At 46.1% G+C, this 18,417-nt stretch overlaps 1 protein-coding gene across 1 annotated transcript in view; it reads right to left on the bottom strand.

The window, feature by feature from the left end:
• LOC142559680 (uncharacterized) overlaps window positions 1-18,417 on the bottom strand; it is a 242,287-nt gene that overhangs the window by 206,056 nt on the left and 17,814 nt on the right. The window contains exon 2 of the mRNA XM_075671244.1: window positions 5,052-5,149. The gene's annotated coding sequence lies outside the window, so the exon portion shown is untranslated. The remainder of the gene's footprint in view (window positions 1-5,051; window positions 5,150-18,417) is intronic.

Below are 18,417 nucleotides of genomic sequence, written 5' to 3'. Positions count from 1 at the left end.
ACGAAGCAGGATATTGCATCGGGGCTGCCAGGGAAGCCGTCACTAGGGCTGGAAGCAACAGGCGCACGAATGCGCGCTGAAACACCTGCATGACAAGAGTGAATGCTTTAGCGATCTGCGTCTGTGCACAGCCGCCGAGCCCACAAGGCGCCACCGGTAGTGCCGGCTCTTTTGTAGTTGACTGTAAGGTTGATGTCGATGACGACAGGTTCGTCCATGCTGCATCGAGCACCACCGTCCTCAGTAGCGGTGTCATCGAAAACGCAGATCCGCCGCTCCCGACGAAATCCAGGGGCTTGAAGGTCGGTGCAGTTGAAAAACCAGGGGCGCACATCAGGGAGGGGTGACAGGTAATCCTGTCAGTTTCACCTGACGAAGCACGATATTGCATCGGGGCTGCCAGGGAAGCCGTCACTAGGGCTGGAAGCAACAGGCGCACGAATGCGCGCTGAAACACCTGCATGACAAGAGTGAATGGTTTAGCGATCTGCGTCTGTGCACAGCCGCCGAGCCCACCTCAGCGGCGCACCGCTCCTTGCACAAGTGTAATTCAGAGGGTCCCCAGCTAATTGTAGCAGACACTTGCCTGTCGGCCATGGCAAGTTAGTCTGGCCACCAATAGATGACATCACAAGCGGACGTGCTTACCTTACTGCAACTTGATCGCGCTCTGAGCAGCCTTCGCAGAGAACAGGCGACGAACTCACGTGTTCCCTTTCATAAAGGACCACTGTGTACAACGAACATAAGACGTGGAATGCCGTCCTTCGGTGTGTAAATACAACTCGGCAGTGCAAGCACAACACACATCACGCCGTTCAAGCTGTTTTGCGGAAGGAACCTGAAGACAACTCTAGCCGCCGTGCGGGGGAACGTCACCGGAGAACACCTCGACGTAGCCACTCCCATCCAGCACGTCGAAGAACTACGACAGCTCGCGCGCCTGTGCATCAAGGACCAGAAGATTCATAGCCGGCACTACAATCTTCTACCGTGGAATACAAGTGTGGCGACTGTGTTTGGGTTTGGAACCCGATACGCCAACGATGATTTAGTGCCAAGCTTTTACGCCGCTATTCTCGCCCTACGAGATCGCCCGACCCACTGGTGCACCGTACTTAAGAGGTTGTACCAGACGGCATTTCGCTATCACAGCGGCACCACTCACTACCAGACAATGTTCTTGTTGTGCGCCTTAACGCGTTCAACCAGCGCTAACATTAGGACTTTCTTTCTTAGTTGCTTTATTGTTGCTTTACTAAACGTGCTTTTGTATTTTGCTATCCTGTTATGTTTGCAGCATGACAAGAGGGACGCATTGACACGTATCCTTTGTATCTTTTTCGGGACAAAGGTTTTCACCGGCTAACAGATGCTAAACGTTATCGCTCAGCGCAGGAAGCGCCTGCACGTATAGGAAATTTCTCGAACACTGTCGGTGGTTCTTTACGTCGTCTGTTTCCACTGCACCTTGTGTAATCTGATTGTATGCGGGACGCGAATTCTGTAGTACTTTCTGGGAGACACGCCGGCCCCAGCAACTACTCAGGAACCTTCGATGACTCATGTTTAAAAGCCGACGCATTTGACCCGCTCATCAGATTGTCGACAATCGTCGACTGTCTTCGACGCTATTGTTCCTTGAGTGTAGGCTGTTTTTGAGGGCATGGGTTCGCCTAATAAAGAGTTAGTTCCGTCATTCGAAGTTTCGCTACGGTGTTGTTCACCGTCACTACAACGTGATAATATGAAAAAACTAACAATTCACAACGCTAACCGTACACTGCAATATGGTTGGAACGTTTCTTGTTCTTCTGTCTGAATTGCAATATTTCTTTGAATATTGCAGGTAGTGCTTTAGATACTGCCCTCCAGCTTCTTAAGAATATATACCTTAGCATTATATTTCGCAAATGCAGCATGACATTTCGAGAGCCTTTCCCAGCAGATCCCCCTTCTTAGAACCCTGATGCATCCGAGTGGCACGCTGTTAGGAATACCGCCAGTTAACGGAATTCTCGGCGTGGAAGTATTGCGCGCTTAATAATAATTGGTGACATTCTGCTAATGATATACCACGGACAATCCGCATTTACTAGTGAATAGACAGTAGGCGGAAAAGGTTCAATTAATTCACTATCCGTGTTTTTCTGCGGCCGCCCACGTCCCACGCATGGGCAGCCTGTTGCTAAACTTTCGGCCAATATTAACATTCTCAGGAAGCCACGCAATACTATGCCAGCCAACCGTTGTGATGCAGTGCAGGAACCATGCCTTCACACGATGAGAGTAGAATGCAGCTGCTCAGGTTCTGCGCATATTTTTTACAGGTGCTGTCACGACCATTATAAGCATCCTCACAGCTCTCAAAGTGCTTATAAAATATTATGGGGTTTTATGTGCCAAAATCACTTTCTGATTATGAGGCATTACATAGCGAAGCACACCAGAAATTTCGACCACCTGTGGTTCTTTAATGTGCACCCAAATCTAAGTACACCTGTGTTTTCGCATTTCACCCCCATCGAAATGCGGCCGCTGTGACCGCGATTAATTCCTGCAACCTCGTCCTCAGCAGCCCAACACCATAGCCACTGAGCAACCACGGCGGGTTTTTGTATCTCGAGTGTTTTGTTATCACGTCCTCGTGTAGCTGTACATATGCCTTAAGGAGAGCTCAACCGTCCGACTATCTTTGTGTAAACTTGCGAATGTATACCAAAATTACGCCAACGCACCTTCCCCAGCAACTTTTACCTATCTCTAACACCCATCTATAAGTTTAGCAAGTATAATATGCCGTCCGCGTATAATCCTATTTCTCTACGTTTTCGAGACAAGAGTTATTATTTTGATATTGTTTTATAAAATCTATGATTAATTATGCGTTGGCACCAAGACTGATCGCTTATATTTTTATGTGCTTAGCACTGAATAGCACCAACCTAGGAACCTTCTGAAAGAAAGAATTCACTCATTCATGTAATCTCAAATGAGAGTAAGAATAAGGCGTGTTTAGAAGGATACTGTTAGAAAAAAAAAGATATTGCTCTTTTCTCGAGCTGGGGCGCGTAGAGCGAGAGATCCCCCAATAGGGGAGAGGGGGGCGTACTTCGCCTACAACTGCATATCAGTTTTTCTTCGTTACTACATCAAAGCCATTAATTTGACAACCGAAGGAGTTTCTTTCTTAAGCCACATATAGTTGGCTTCATAATAACTTTTGGGACTGCAGCCACAAAATGAATCAGCAAGCTTACCTGGCACTGTAATAATTTACTTCGACAGGAAGAACATCTGACAACAGGCACAGTCCTTAAGAACATCTTCTCTATGATGCATAAAACATCCTCCTCGTATGCTTCAGTATTGTCTCTTTTGAGGCCTCAAGAAGTGCATACTTGACACTTGGTATCAAGATGGTTGCTAGTGACGCTACGCTGAAATTTATCTGGGTGGACTATCTGCAGCTACATTACACATAATATTCCATAGTCCTCAGAACTAGAACTACGATCGCTGTTGTGCTATTGTTAACCTACTCATTGTTATAACTCTGTCAAATATCTAGTAGGAGCTATTAAATGTCACTTAACGCTCCTACATTGAACGACAATGTGTCGAAATAGGAAAAAAGTGAATGATATTGTTCACAATTTCTTAATAGTACCGACATCTGCTTAAGATATGGGAATATTTTATATATTGTTTGATATTTGGTAAGTGGTAATTACTAAGCGCGAGTTCTGCTAGATTAAAATGAAACTTTTTTTAAGACGACGTTGGTTCGCATCAAAACCAGAGCAGAAGATATTGTACATCAGGAGAGCGTGAGGTGGTGCAAGGCAACAGGATTTGTTCAACTTTGATATGGCTCAATTGAAGTGTTGACGGTGCTGCTGTGTTGGGCGCTGATGCTCCTGACACTAAAATTAAAATGGTCCATTAGTGCCACGAAAGCCAAACGCCTTAAAGACCCACATTTCTCTTTAATGCTGCAACCATGAGGACTTCTAATAAGCAAGCAAAGAATTTAGGATACAACGGTATAATTTGAAACCAGTTGATAAAACAGGAACTTTTAGTAGAACGAGTGCATGTTTCATTCAAAACGATGCGCTCCTTCACCTTGCCTCCACAGCAACAAAAGAAACAAGAATAGCACGCGAGTTCTGTCTTACATGCAGGTGTGGGGAACATCTGCCAATTTATGGGTGTGTCCTCGCTAACCAGACACTGAATGGAGCCACCATAAATCCATCACGTGTCCACAATTTCCTTTGATTAAGAGCGTAAAACTACACTTGAAAAAAAATTTCCGAATAGTGCACAAGCTTGAATGATACCAGCTATCTCATTCAATTTAAAACTTCCCCTAATGATACTTTCATAAACTCTAGCACAATCTTTTCTGATGCCAGCTATCTCATTCAACTTAAAACCTCCTTAATGTCACTTCTATAAACTCTAGAATAGCGAAATGCGAAGCCTGGACAACCAACTGTGCGCAATTGAGATAATCTGAAAGTTTCGTCACCAGAAAGCCTGCTCACGTACAATATATTCCGACAATAAAAACAAACAAATGTCGCAAGACTGGATGACCTTGCATAAGGACTAGTCTTTCATGTCACATAATTTTAATGTATTTGTCACATGCCACACGCCTCAGAAGAAATACCATGGGATAAAGGTACTAATACGCAGGAAAAGGCACGCTGAATGATCAGACATCGACATCACGAAAACTACCCAGCGCTGAAGGAGATGAAACGTAGCATACATTTTAAGGATGCAGTCAACCAACATTTTCTATACTTGTAGCATCAATAAGTCTAAAGGCACTATTGAAGCCTTACAGCTAGACTCTAGAGTAGATGTAGGATTCGTTTTGGCAATATTAGCGCATAAATTGCATCGATTTATCAATTTATTTTTAACAGTAGTATCCTTACTTCATCGAAAATATTTCTCGAAATCTTGCGCTAATAACTTGCAGTATATACTCTTTATTTGCTTTTATTGAAAACTTTATTTATTCGGACGCTCACCTGTAGTGTTCAGGTAGTAGAAAGCGACAGCCAAAGCTAGCAGCGTCAGCATAAGCAAAAGAGCCGCGGAGCAGACCAGGCAGGTAGTAGATCCAGCTCTGCAAGCGAGTGGCACGATTTATATATACCGCATAATTAGTTCTCTGTGAATGCAAGAGCGGTCAAAAGATTTTGAAAACACGAGTGGTGCTGCTCTAAAGGAAGTGATAATAGAAAAATCTGTATATTTTTAGTCCGAAAATATTCAGAACCTCCACAGTTAAACATTCTTCGGTAAGAAGAAAGTACAGGGGGAGATTTGTTTTCTTTGGTCACCTTCACAAAGAAAAAATATTGTCACGTGGTAGCGACGGTCAAGAAACAAAGCAGCAGTAATACCCCCGTCGCGCGGACGCGGCTAAACTCCTTTTAACTCCCTTCAACAAATGACGTCTTTATCTCGAGGGAGATGCGCGCCGTATCACACGGCAGTCCTTTAGCAAAGGAAGTTTAAGGAAGTTCCTAGCGAAAGGAGATGGAAGATCTCCCTTGGAGACTGAAGGAAGTACACTTGTTGCCAGCTTGCTTGAATTTCGAGTCATGAAGTCATCCTCATTTTTATTTGTTTCACTTTTACCAGCAATTATAACTGTTTTTATTGCATATAATATAGTATTTGAGCACTGACAAACATCTTTGAGTTGAGCACCTACATTCGTCTCTCTAACCGGGCGTTCTCGGAATGGCTGTTGCGTTTGACCTGACTGCGCCATTTTTTGTTGTTTTGGTCAACGCTATCGGACGTCTCGCGCATGGGGAATGAGTGATTCACGTCTTTTCCCAAGGCTTTTTTAGCAATATATAACATGTTCCTTTCATGACTGCGTACGAGGTGAGCAGCGCCTAATGGGCCCCAAGCGGCAGCTTTCAAAAGCTCGCTTAGAGGCAGTGTGACACGGAGCTAACAACTTTGAGGTGAAACTCCCCTTGCGGTCCTTTAAGAGAAGGAAGTTTGAAGGAGATCCGAGTTGCCCGTATGACACGGGTATTAGTCGCGCCGCGATAGGGACTACCACTTCCACGAACGAAGCAGATAAGATACTTTCTTTAGTTGAATAGCTTACGCTACCAAGCTGCTCAATCGCTAAGGAACCTCAGAAGGTCGCGACCCCATCGGAGCCTTCTCCGGCCACGGATGATTCACATAAAACAGATCGTCCAATCACATCGGTGCTACGTTGATTCATCGAAGCCATCCGAGCAATTTTAGTCGACATGTGGACGTCTGCTCGAAGCGTATTTAAAAAGCTAGAGGCCTTAAGCACAGTGCTTGAATCCTTCAACTAGAAAGATGGTTACCCCTACCTCATCATCATCATCATCAGCCTGGTTACGCCCACTTTAGGGCAAAGGCCTCTCCCATACTTCTCCAACAACCCCGGTCATGTACTAATTGTGGCCATGCCGTCCCTGCAAACTTCTTAATCTCATCCGCCCACCTAACTTTCTGCCGCCCAATGCTATGCTTCCCTTCCCTTGGAATCCAGTTCGTAACCCTTAATGATCATCCGTTATCTTCCCTCCTCATTACATGTCCTGCCCATGCCCATTTCTTTTCCTTGATTTCAACTAAGATGTCATTAACTCGCGTTTGTTCCCTCACCCAATTTGCTCTTTTCTTGTCCCTTAACGTTAAACCTATCATTCTTCTTTCCATAGCTCGTTGCGTCGTCCTCAATTTGAGTAGAACCCTACTTCGTAAGCCTCCACGTTATTGCCCCGTAGTAGAGTACTGGTAAGACACAGCTATTATACACTTTTCTCTTCAGGGATAAGGGCAACCTGCTGTTCATGATCTGAGAATGCCTGCCAAACGCACCCCAGCCCATTCATATCCTTCTGATTATTTCCGTCTCATGGTCCGGATCCGCCGTCACTACCTGCCCTAAGTAGATGTAGTCCCTTACCACTTCCAGTGCCTCGCTACCTATTGTAAATTGCTGTTCTCTTCCGAGACTGTTAAACATTACTTTAGTTTTCTGCAGATTAATTTTTAGACCCACTCTTCTGCTTTGCCTCTCCAGGTCAGTGATCATGCATTGCAATTGGTCTCCTGAGTTACTAAGCAAGGCAATATCATCAGCGAATCGCAAGTTACTAAGGTATTCTCCATTAACTTTTATCCCCAATTCTTCCCAATCCAGGTCTCTGAATACCTCCTGTAAACAGGCTGTGAATAGCATTGGAGAGATCGTATCTCCCTGCCTGACGCCTTTCTTTATTGGGATTTTGTTGCTTTCTTTATGGAGGACTATGGTGGCTGTGGAGCCGCTATAGTTATCTTTCAGTATTTTTACATAAGGCTCGTCTACACCCTGATTCCGCAATGCCTCAATGACTGCTGAGGTTTCCACAGAATCAAATGCTTTCTCGTAATCAATGAAAGCTATATATAAGGGTTGGTTATATTCCGCACATTTCTCGATCACCTGATTGATAGTGTGAATATGGTCTATGGTTGAGTAGCCTTTATGGAATCTTGCCTGGTCCTCTGGATTATGTTAGCGTTCTTCCAAGATTCCGGTACGCTCGAGGTCATGAGGCATTGCGTATACAAGGTGGCCAATTTCTCTAGAACAATCTGCCCACCATCCTTCAACAAATCTGCTGTTACCTGATCCTCCCCAGCTGCCTTCCCCCTTTGCATATTTCCCAAGGCTTTCTTTACTTCTTCCGGCGTTACCTGTGAGATTTCGAATTACTCTAGACTATTTTCTCTTTCATTATCGTCGTAGGTGCCACTGGTACTGTATAAATCTCTATAGAACTCCTCAACCACTTGAACTATCTCATCCATATTAGTAATGATATGGCCGGCTTTGTCTCTTAACGCATGCATCTGATTCTTGCCAATTCCTAGTTTCTTCTTCACTGTTTTTAGGCTTCCTCCGTTCCTGAGAGCATGTTCAATTCTATCCATATTATACTTCCTTATATCAGCTGTCTTATGCTTGTTGAATAACTTGGAAAGTTCTGCCAGTTCTATTCTAGCTGTAGGGTTAGAGGCTTTCATACATTGGCGTTTCTTGATCAGACCTTTCGCCTCCTGCGAAAGTTTACTGGTATCCTGCCTAACGGATTTACCACCGACTTCCATTGCACACTCCTTAATGATGCCCACAAGATTGTCGTTCATTGCTTCAACACTAAGGTCCTCTTCCTCAGTTAAAACGGAATGCCAGTTCTGTAGCTTGATCTGGGATTCCTCTATTTTCCCTCTTACCGCTAACTCATTGATCGGCTTCTTATGTACCAGTCTCTTCCGTTCCCTCCTTAGGTCTAGGCTAATTCGAGTTCTTACCATCCTGTGGTCACTGCAGCGCACCTTGCCGAGCACGTCCACATCTTGTGTGATGCCAGGGTTAGCGCGGAGTATGAAGTCTATTTCATTTCTAGTCTCGCCGTTCGGGCTCCTCCACGTCCACTTTCGGCTGTCCCGCTTGCGGAAGAAGGTATTCATTATCCGCAAATTATTCTGTTCCATAAACTGTACTAATAACTCTCCCCTGCTATTCCTAGTGCCTATGCCATATTCCCCCACTGCCTTGTCTCCAGCCTGCTTCTTGCCTACCTTGGCATTGAAGTCGCCAATTAGAATTGCGTATTTAGTTTTCACTCTACCTATCACCGATTCCACGTCTTCATAGAACCTTTCGATTTCCTGGTCATCATGACTCGATGTAGGGGCGTATACCTGTACAACCTTCATTTTGTACCTCTTAATAAGTTTCACAACAAGACCTGCCACGCTCTCGTTAATGCTATAGAATTCCTGTATGTTACCAGCTATATTCTTATTAATCAGGAATCCGACTCCTAGTTCTCTTTTCTCCGCTAAGCCCCGGCAGCACAAGACGTGCCCGCTTTTTAGGACTGTATATGCTTCTTTTGGCCTCCTAACTTCACTGAGCCCTATTATATCCCATTTACTGCCCTCTAATTCCTCCAATAGCACTGCTAGACTCGCCTCACTAGATAACGTTCTAGCGTTAAACGTTGCCAGGTTCAGATTCCAAGTTTACCTATACCCATACCCAGTTTACCCATACCTCATCCTTCCGAAAAGAAGTCAAAACAGCGGCCGTCATCCAATGAAACGGCAGAGGGCTAAAATAGCGTCTCTCAGATTCACGTCAGTTTGTGTACACCAATGAGCTTCCACTCATCGTCATTTGTGAGCCCAACTTGTCGAAACCAATGAGACTGTCAGCGTACGATTTATGATGTCTTCAACAAATGTTGCACACAGCAAAATCATCGTTTCTGTTCGTCGTGAACATACCTATGTTTTGCAACCAATTGCGCCCCACAACGACAATCAATATATATGCAAGACAGTTAAAAATAACGAACTCTTGTTTGCCCTCGTAGGCATTTATATATTGCCTTCAAGCAATTTTGATACTAAAAGATTAGCGGATATCTTGAGCGTTTGTCCCGCCTCAAGGGTCATCATAGGAGATTTCAATGCACACCATCCAGCATGCAGAAGTACAAGGACAAATGCAAGAGAACGAAGGTTCGCAAGCATTGCCTACAGCCTTATTCTCCTGAACGATGGTAGCCCCACCTGTCTTCGAGGCGTGACATAGGGCAGCTACCTCAACCTTGCTTTCATCTCCAACTCTCTAGCCAGATGTGTGAAGTGGTTTCCGGATGTTCAGACACATGGAAGTGATCACATTCCCATCAAAGCCTTGTCGTCTACATCTGGTCCACGGAATACCTTTCGGAAGATTCAATGGGCCAACTTCAAATCTGATATGGAAGAGGCCTGCAGCGAGGGCCCACCCTATGGGTTAGAGCAAACAAAGATACGATGCAAAATGCCACTCGCATGATGACGATCTCTTCCACGTAAACGACTTCGACATGCAGTTAGAGCGACTTCGAGCACTTTGTCGCCGGGCGGAACGTCGAGATCGGCGTAGAAGATCAGTCCGTGACCTGAGGGCAGCCAGGAGGATGAAAGGAAGATTCAGAGTAGAGTGAATAGACTAGCGTAGGAACGATCAACAACGTTTTACGACAGACACTAGACCCCCGCCAGCCACTGTCTCACATTTGTAAAACAGTGCAAGGTCTGCGTTGCCTTCCGGAACAGCGTTTTCCATTTAAGGCGCTCGCTCTTTTTTAAGGGTGCCAAAACATCGATGTCGCAGAAGACTTTTGTGCGCGGATTGTACACCAAGCCGCTCGTCCAGATCCTCCAGCCCGAGGTTACGTTTCCATTCTGTGACTGCCGCATGGACCTTCATTTTACAATGGACGAGCTCGAGGTGGCACTAGCTCTCTGCAAGCGCTCTTCATCTCCGGGTCCTGATGGTATATCATACCGAGCCTTGTGCTATCTGTGAGATTATGCAAGGAGAAAATTGTTGAGTCTTTACAACTCCTCACCGCAGGAGGGAAATCTTCCTGACAAATGGAAGGTAAGCCGCCTTGTGCCACTCTTGAAGCAGCGCAAATCCCCACTAGAGATCAGCTCTTACCGCCCAATACCACTGGCCAGTTGTGTATGAAACATAAGGAAACGGATGATCCGTGGCTGCCTGGAATGGTTGCTCGAACGAAGATTTATCCTAATTCCATGGCTGGTTTCCGACGTAACCACTGTTCCATCCACAATATAGTTTGTCTCGTTCCATATGTCCAGCACGAAAAGTCCCGTAAGCGTTCATCTGCGGCTTTATCCTTAGTTGGGAAAGGCGCATACAATAACGTATTACATGAGACCATTCTCAACGCTCTTGCGACGGTTGGCCTAGGTGGTCGAATCTTTCTGTGGATTGCAAGTTACCTATCTGGAAGATCATTCTTTGTGTTAACTGACGATTGCCCAACTACGCGACGCTATGCCAGCAGGGGCGTTCCTCATGGCGGTGCTCTCAGCCTTACGCTATTCAACCTCTCTATTGTTGGACTTGCTGAATACTTCCTTACTACCATCAAGATTTCAATAAACGCAGACGACATCTGTGTCTGGACTTCGGCAGTTACAGGTCCTCAAATACGTGCTCGACTTCTCAGAGCGGCAACATTGACAGCGAGCTACTTGTGTAAACAAGGTATCAGCATATCACTAGGAAAATGCGCACTAGTGGCATTTACTGACAAACCAATAACGCTTTATGTCATCTCAATCAATGGGCGGACAATTTCCTATGTCAGAAAGCACAGATTTCTTGGCCTAATATTGACCGAGACCTGAAAACGGCCTATTATTGACCGAGACCTGACAGAAACAGCGCCTCACAGCAACTTCCCAGTTGTTTAAATACTTGACAGGAAACACGCGAGGGATGTCAGTAGACGCAATGCTGAAACTCTACACAGCTCTCTTTCTCGGTTTTTTAAAGACAATCAACCTGTACTGAGCGATACATGCAAGACACATATTCGTGTTCTGCAGCCGGCACAAGCTTAAGCACTCAGAGTTTGCCTTGGTTCGCCCAGATGCACGTCAACAGAGGCAACTATTGCGATTACTCGGGACCATCCAATGCAAACTCACATTAAGGTGAAACCCTGAGAACGCACATCATACATGTTGCCCGTGCCCCTATCACCACCTTGCAACACTACCTTCATACATGCACCAAACATCATTCTCTAAAACTATCGTCAAATACAACGACAAACTTCCCTCGGACTTCGCCCCTGCATCTAAACCATCGATAACCCCCCCCCCCCCCCGGTGTCTATCAGCGCCATAGTACAACTCAGTTTACCAGGAATCGGGAAAAAGTCTGAGCTGTCGGTGCCTGTGCCGAAACAACTGTGTCTGCTTCTTCGGCACGAGATGTATGCGCACAGTGTACATATTTATACTGATTGTTCACAAACATCCAGTGTTCGGCCGGTCTTGTGGTTTTCCAAGCAAGGGGTAATACCATCAGCTTTGGGACTGACCACCCAACGACATTGACATCTGCGGAAATAGCTTCTCTTCGCGCTGCACTTTGTTTCGTCAATCCGGAACCACCTGGACAATGGTCAATCTTCATTGACTCAATGGCAGCCCTACATTATGTGCTATCAGCTATGCGTCAGGGGCCATACGAATAGCTCGTATTCGATATTAGATGCCTTCTCCAAACATCACACGAGAAACAGTACCACGTGACGGTTCAGTGGCTGCCAAGTCACTGCGGCGTCATAGAAAACGAAGACGTCGATAACGCCCCTCGGGCAGCTCTGGAAGACACACAGGAAGAGGTCATACCACTTTCACGGTTCGGCGCAGCCAGCAGACTTTGAGTGCTTGCACAGTTCACGCTCTTTCTATGGTGCACACCAAGCAGCCACACCAACAGGAGTAATCATCAATGCCACCTGCCCTCCTTGATGCCTCTCTGTATGCGAACTGGGCTGTACCGAAGAGAGGCCACTCTACTTTATCGCTTATGGCTAGGTGTGGCATTCGCGAAATCGTACTCGTTTCGCATTGGAATGGCTGTCTTTGCGAGGAGACGCTTGAACACATTCTGTGCGACTGTCCTGAATATAATGCTCAGAAACAGTTCCTGGCGTCCGTTCTAGCGCACCTTGACAAAAGACCATTGCCAGTTGAAACGATTTTCACATGTCGCCGACAGAAGACATCGACGAAGGGACTACTTCGGTTTTTGAAAGAGATGGGGGCTTTGACAAACAGCTGTGACAGTGATGTCACGTAGCACGCAAGAGTGACGGTCTGCAACTGACGATGTGTGTGCTGTGCAATGTGCTCTCTTTCTCCTCCCCACCTTTCATCACCCAACACGCTCCCATGTGTAGGGTAGCAAACTGGTTGTGCTAAACTGGCTAACCTCCTTGCCTTTCCTTCTACACTTTTATAGCGAAAGTAATACTGCTCGCACTTTCGGCCCATCGGTGGTCGTGGCGCCTCCTTACACAGCTGCGCGTCACATGACCGTGTGACGTCACGCCAGACCGAGAGACGGGGCCACAGATCGCGGCATCGATGGTGGAGGCGAAGCCTTGCGCGCCGCTGCTGCAGCACTACCGACAGAGGGCGCTCGCTAGTGTGACGTCACGTTAGGAGGATAAATGGGACTACAGCTCGGCTCCTCGCAGTGGTCGGCGCGCTGGCTTGCGCTATGTCGGATGATGTATAGCCATAAGTTTACCAAAGGGCCACCATGTCCACAACATCAGCCGAACCAAGGTGAAGCCAAGGGTATTACTTTCGCAATCTTCCAGGCTTAACCAAGCTAGGCCTTCAGCAAATTTTTTCCTTCCTTCCAACAGCAGCAAAACTGTCACTAGAGAGTTTTAGAATTCGGGACGCAAGACTCTAGGTCTCCAAGCCGCGTTGCCTAGGCCGTTCTTGAAATTAGAGGAGTATACTATGGGAATTGGATCAAACGTAGTCATAGTTGCTTCAAGCGCTCAGGACACCGCACTGGCCAAAATAATATGTGGTTGGTAAGCAAAAAAAGAAAAGCTTTTCTTAGAAGTGAAAACACACTGCATTTTTTAGCAAAAAAGGACGACAAGATGTAATAAACGTAATACTGTCTTAGTAATACGAGCTGAGTATGTTGTTTTAAGACCCAAGATGGCATGGGGACCTAAGCTAGTTTTCAATATTTTGGGTCTTGGGTCGAGACGAACATATGATTCCAAGACTGGCGTGAATTCTGCGCATGCGCACTGCCGGCACGAAATTTTCTTGGGTCCCTAAGCCGCTTGGGTTCATAATGCTAAAACTCTCTACTAGTTTAACTCACCCTTGAATCGGTGAAACTATGCCAACAAAAGCAAGTTGCAGTCACAGCACTTATAGCGGCGAACATAGCCGGTGATATTAGAAAATCTTAACTGCCCGTCAAGCGCATCGGCTTTTTACATGAGTTATCGAAGTTTCAAGAATAATCGCTGGCGTCTGCATGTCTTCCAAAAAGTACTACGCAATTCGCGTTACACATACAATCAGATTACACTAGCTTCGGTGACAACAGACAACACATAGAATCATTAAAACATTCCAGCAAATTCCAATCATGCAAGCGAGCCTTGCACTGATCGAAAAATAAGTTGTTAGTGGGTGAGATGCAGTCCCCGAGAAAACAATAAGTACACTTGTGAATACAGGGTGTCCGAGCTATTATACATCATGTTATTTTTTAACATGTATCATTCTATCTGATGACAACCAAGTGTATGTTGTTCATAGACGACTAGAGCCACCGACACTAATATTTTGCTCTTTCCAATATTTCATGTTAATTTAAAAAATAGCAAACCTCATAAAATTTGACTCTATATGGCATACTGCCATTGAAGAATTTGCACAAAGCAGGAAGCCTAAAATTGGTATGTTTACAGCCAGGTACTTCTGCCGCTTTATTTTTTTTTTTTGGATGACAAATAAAGCACGCAATCCACGAATCATTAACGTGGACAACCGTCCACCCGCATTAAGATGCAGCGCCCTCAAACACACTCAATAAAAGTAAATGAGCAGGCACTTTCCACAAATCGCCAAACACCTCTTTGTAACCGTTCCTGCAATAAGCCAAACTATTCTAACATTTGATGGTTGAAGAAAGCCGCACATCATTTGAACTTCCAATGGGACGACACGATTACGACTAAACCACGACATGGTTCTAGCGTGGAACAAACATATCGCAATTATGGAAGCTAACGAAGCAGCATTGTGCAGATAAGTAGGGGAACATGGAAAAGGGCTCAGAGTACTAGAAATGAAACTTAGAACGACAGAAAGCTCAGCTAGTTCGTAAGGATTCATTATGCAAAATAGAAGTGAGGCGTGCAGACAGGACACAAGAGTAGAGAAGTGATAGTCGGCGTTCGTGTTGTCCACTTCTCTACTCTTGTGTCCTGTCTGCACGCCTCACTTCTATTTTGCATAATATTCTAACATTCATTTGTCGAGTTTTTTTACACTTAGGTAATCACAAGATGGCCAAATAGAACCCCGAAGACTCTTTTAGAGCCCTGTCATACTTACGGCCCTCCTAATTGTCCTGGCTGCTGGGCATGTTGTCTACAAAATTGCTCAGTGATAAAATAAATTCTAGTGAGATGTCCTCATTGCTATAAATACGCGTCATAAAGAGCGTGGTTCATTTCATAAACCAAACATTTCTCATCTTTCTGTACCTACTATCCTAACCGTAAGGTAGGCAAGGTATCGGCATTTGGAGGGCCTGCATGATGATGATGGCGTGACTTGTGTACGCCGCACATATATTAGGTAGAGCTTGGCATCAAATACTTTTGTGTAGAAAAGAAGTAACAGTTTCGTCCGGAAGGCAAAGCACCGATTGCGATACCAAATTTGTGGACGGCTATGCGAAGTAAGGGTAGTTTCATTGGTCGTTTAAACTTCGAAACATAGGCACACTAACTAAGCTAGGAAGCATGGTGTCACGCGTGCGCGAGCAAACATGAACACATCTGACTCAACGATCACGGAAACTCGCTCTCAAAATGCTGGGGTGAGGAAACCCGGCAGCAGCAGCGAGCGAAGTGACAGTTTCGCTTTGTTTTGTTTCAACGAAAAGCCTTGCTCCGCCGATGCACCTAGACTCTGCTCCCAACGCAGATCAATCTCAAGATACGGCCGGGCGACCGCGCGCAGCCGACACATCCGCAGTTGTAGTCGCAGTAGAAGCCGCCCGTCTCTCTCAACACCCATCAGTGCCTCGCAACCAGTGTTCCTCGCGCACGGCGGGAGAGGGTGCGCTTCCTGACCCCTTTGGTATCTTTGGCGCGGGCGGAATCAGCCACGATGGTAGGATCCCCTCGCAAGCCTTCACTCGCCCATACAGGGTAAGGCACGCAGCGACGCTTTTAACGCCCTTGGACTTTCTATGGCACCTCATCGCGACGGCGACAAAGACGGTGGAAATGCGCTTGCAGTATCAAATATAAAGGCTATTGCAATGATAAAGTCATTGGCATCCACAAAAAGCCCATGTCAAGCTTACTGTAATCTTACTCGGGGTTGGCTATTATACTAGAGGCGATGTACTAGGACATTATAAGCGCAATCTCATTTCAAAAAAGTAAATATTGCTTGTGGTTTAGGAACAAAAATTGGGAGGAAGCTTAAGCATCGCCTTTAGGAGTGGAACGCATTAACATTCAGAGATCTCTGTATGCTTCTCATGTTACCCGGCAATTGAAGCTCACCTAACGCTAATGTTCACCGGGAAACCCTGGTTGCGAGAGCTATTCGTGAAGGCGATCTTTCTGTTAGAAATGCGGCCACTTGCGTGGTCCGTGATGATGATGATGCTGATGATGATTACATGACACTTTCCCCTTTGTATCGGGAGGAAGAACAAGTTACATCCTCTCAATAAAGATAATGAAAAATAATGGGGAAAACAGCAGAAAATGCACAAAACGAGGGAAAAAAGTAACATAAAATTGCGACAGGGAGGAGGCGCTAAACAGAGAAATTGACCACTTCCACAGTAGTCACGAATCTGACGCCCATGGCTTCTGCTGACTGGTGACTTTTTTGGCGTCTTGTTGCCGCCGCTTTCCAGTGTTCGAGGCGTTGCTTCGTCATTTCCATTATCATTGACTGTACCTGCCCTGAAACTTCATCAAACCCGAGTGCTTCGGGCAAGAGAGTCCCAGGTTGGTTCGTACGAACGTGATCACATTGTAGCACAATGTGATCGCAAATGTTTCTTCTGCATTCCCACCCGCTCGGCACAACATATTGCATACCACTTCGTCGAATGTTTTTTGTTCTACGAGTGTGCGTAGAGCTTTTGCTCTCGCCTGGGTAAACAGCGAACTTCCGATGATGTTGTCGTAGAAAAGGGCCGGCCCGATTGAGTTCTTGTTGCGGTAGATCACCAGAGTGTCCTTTTGGATTAGCACATGTGGCCACCTACCGCTTTCTGCCTAGTGTACAATGCGGCGCACTTCCTATAGATATGCTCTGGCCAAATGCGCCTGCATTTGGCTTCGAAGCACGCCTTACTTCCGCTCTAGGAAGTGCACTCGCCTGACCCAATAAGGACGGATGCACGTTGCTGAAAGGTATTCATACAAGCGCCATGCCCATCTATCCCCGGTCATGCAGTGTACACGATTACCGTATGACAGCTTGCTGGTCGCTGCTCGTGCTTCAAACCTTGACCACACTAAGTCACCCTGCACTTCATTGTCGAGAGCGCCATGGCCGACCACAGCAATGCGGCCTACTTTCCTATGGCGGCATTCTAATTGATCCAGATATTTCTCTGACATGCATACAACTGCAGTCGGAAAGGTTGCAGCCCTGCAGACATCTGCATTGTAGTATGTTCTGTGATGGAAAGCCGGTTTGACTTATTTTCTCGTCATGTACTCTATACACTTCGCTACCTGAGCAGAAGTGTACGCCTGGGCATTGGATGGGTAGATCCATCCGCAATACATTTCCGCCGAATTGCCGGGCCACACCATACTCCACATTGCCCATAGCCTGAATAATTGGGGTTTGGCGCACACTGATGCGGACACCCAACTTCGACGTTTCACTAGCGAAGACGTCAAGTGCAAATCGTGTGGATCATCCGCAAATAATGTGAGGTCATTTGCATAGGCCAAACCTGGAATGCGCCTGTTTGCATCAATTCCCGTTGCGCTGTAGTTAGGCCCAATCGCCGAGCCGATTGTAATAGTGCTTTTTCTACACTTCACACGTACAACATATGTAGACATGGCGACAAAGGATATCCCTGACGCAGTTCTCTTCATACTTCGACGCATTTCGTTTCTACGGGGCCGATATTTTCCGCGCCCATGGTCCCTAGGTACAATCGCTGCACGCTTGACTGCAGAGCCACTGGTGAACCCAAGTCTGCAAATCGTGCGAATATGACAGAGAGGGTACACTATCACACGCTGTTTCGACGTCCACCTCACCGCACATTAGAGAGTGGTCTTCCTTTCGCGCTATCTCTGCGCACTCACAATGACAAAGATGTCGTCCTCAATGCCCCTCTCTCGACGAAAGCCATTTTGCATCTCCGTGAGAAGACGCTCATTCTCTATCCATTAGCCAATACATTCATTTAGTCTTTGCGCAAACGCGCGGTAAGACACATTAGTCACTGTTATGAGTCGGAAGTCGTTTACGTTACAATTGCTTCCTCCATGATTGAGTATCGAGGACACCCTACCATGTCGCAAATCCTCGGGTATCTCAGCTCCTTCAATAAACACATGTGAACAAGATAGCCAGTTGTTCCCTAGAGTCTGCGCCATAACTCTTCAGCAGTTGCGCAGGAAAATGGTCGGAATCCGATGCTCACTGAGGTAGGATACAAGAAATCACCCGGTTGAT

Source organism: Dermacentor variabilis, chromosome 10, assembly GCF_050947875.1.
Source record: "Dermacentor variabilis isolate Ectoservices chromosome 10, ASM5094787v1, whole genome shotgun sequence".
NCBI lineage: Eukaryota > Metazoa > Arthropoda > Arachnida > Ixodida > Ixodidae > Dermacentor > Dermacentor variabilis.
The sequence above is the reverse complement of the archived record's forward strand: the minus strand, read 5'-3'. Positions and strand labels throughout refer to the sequence as shown.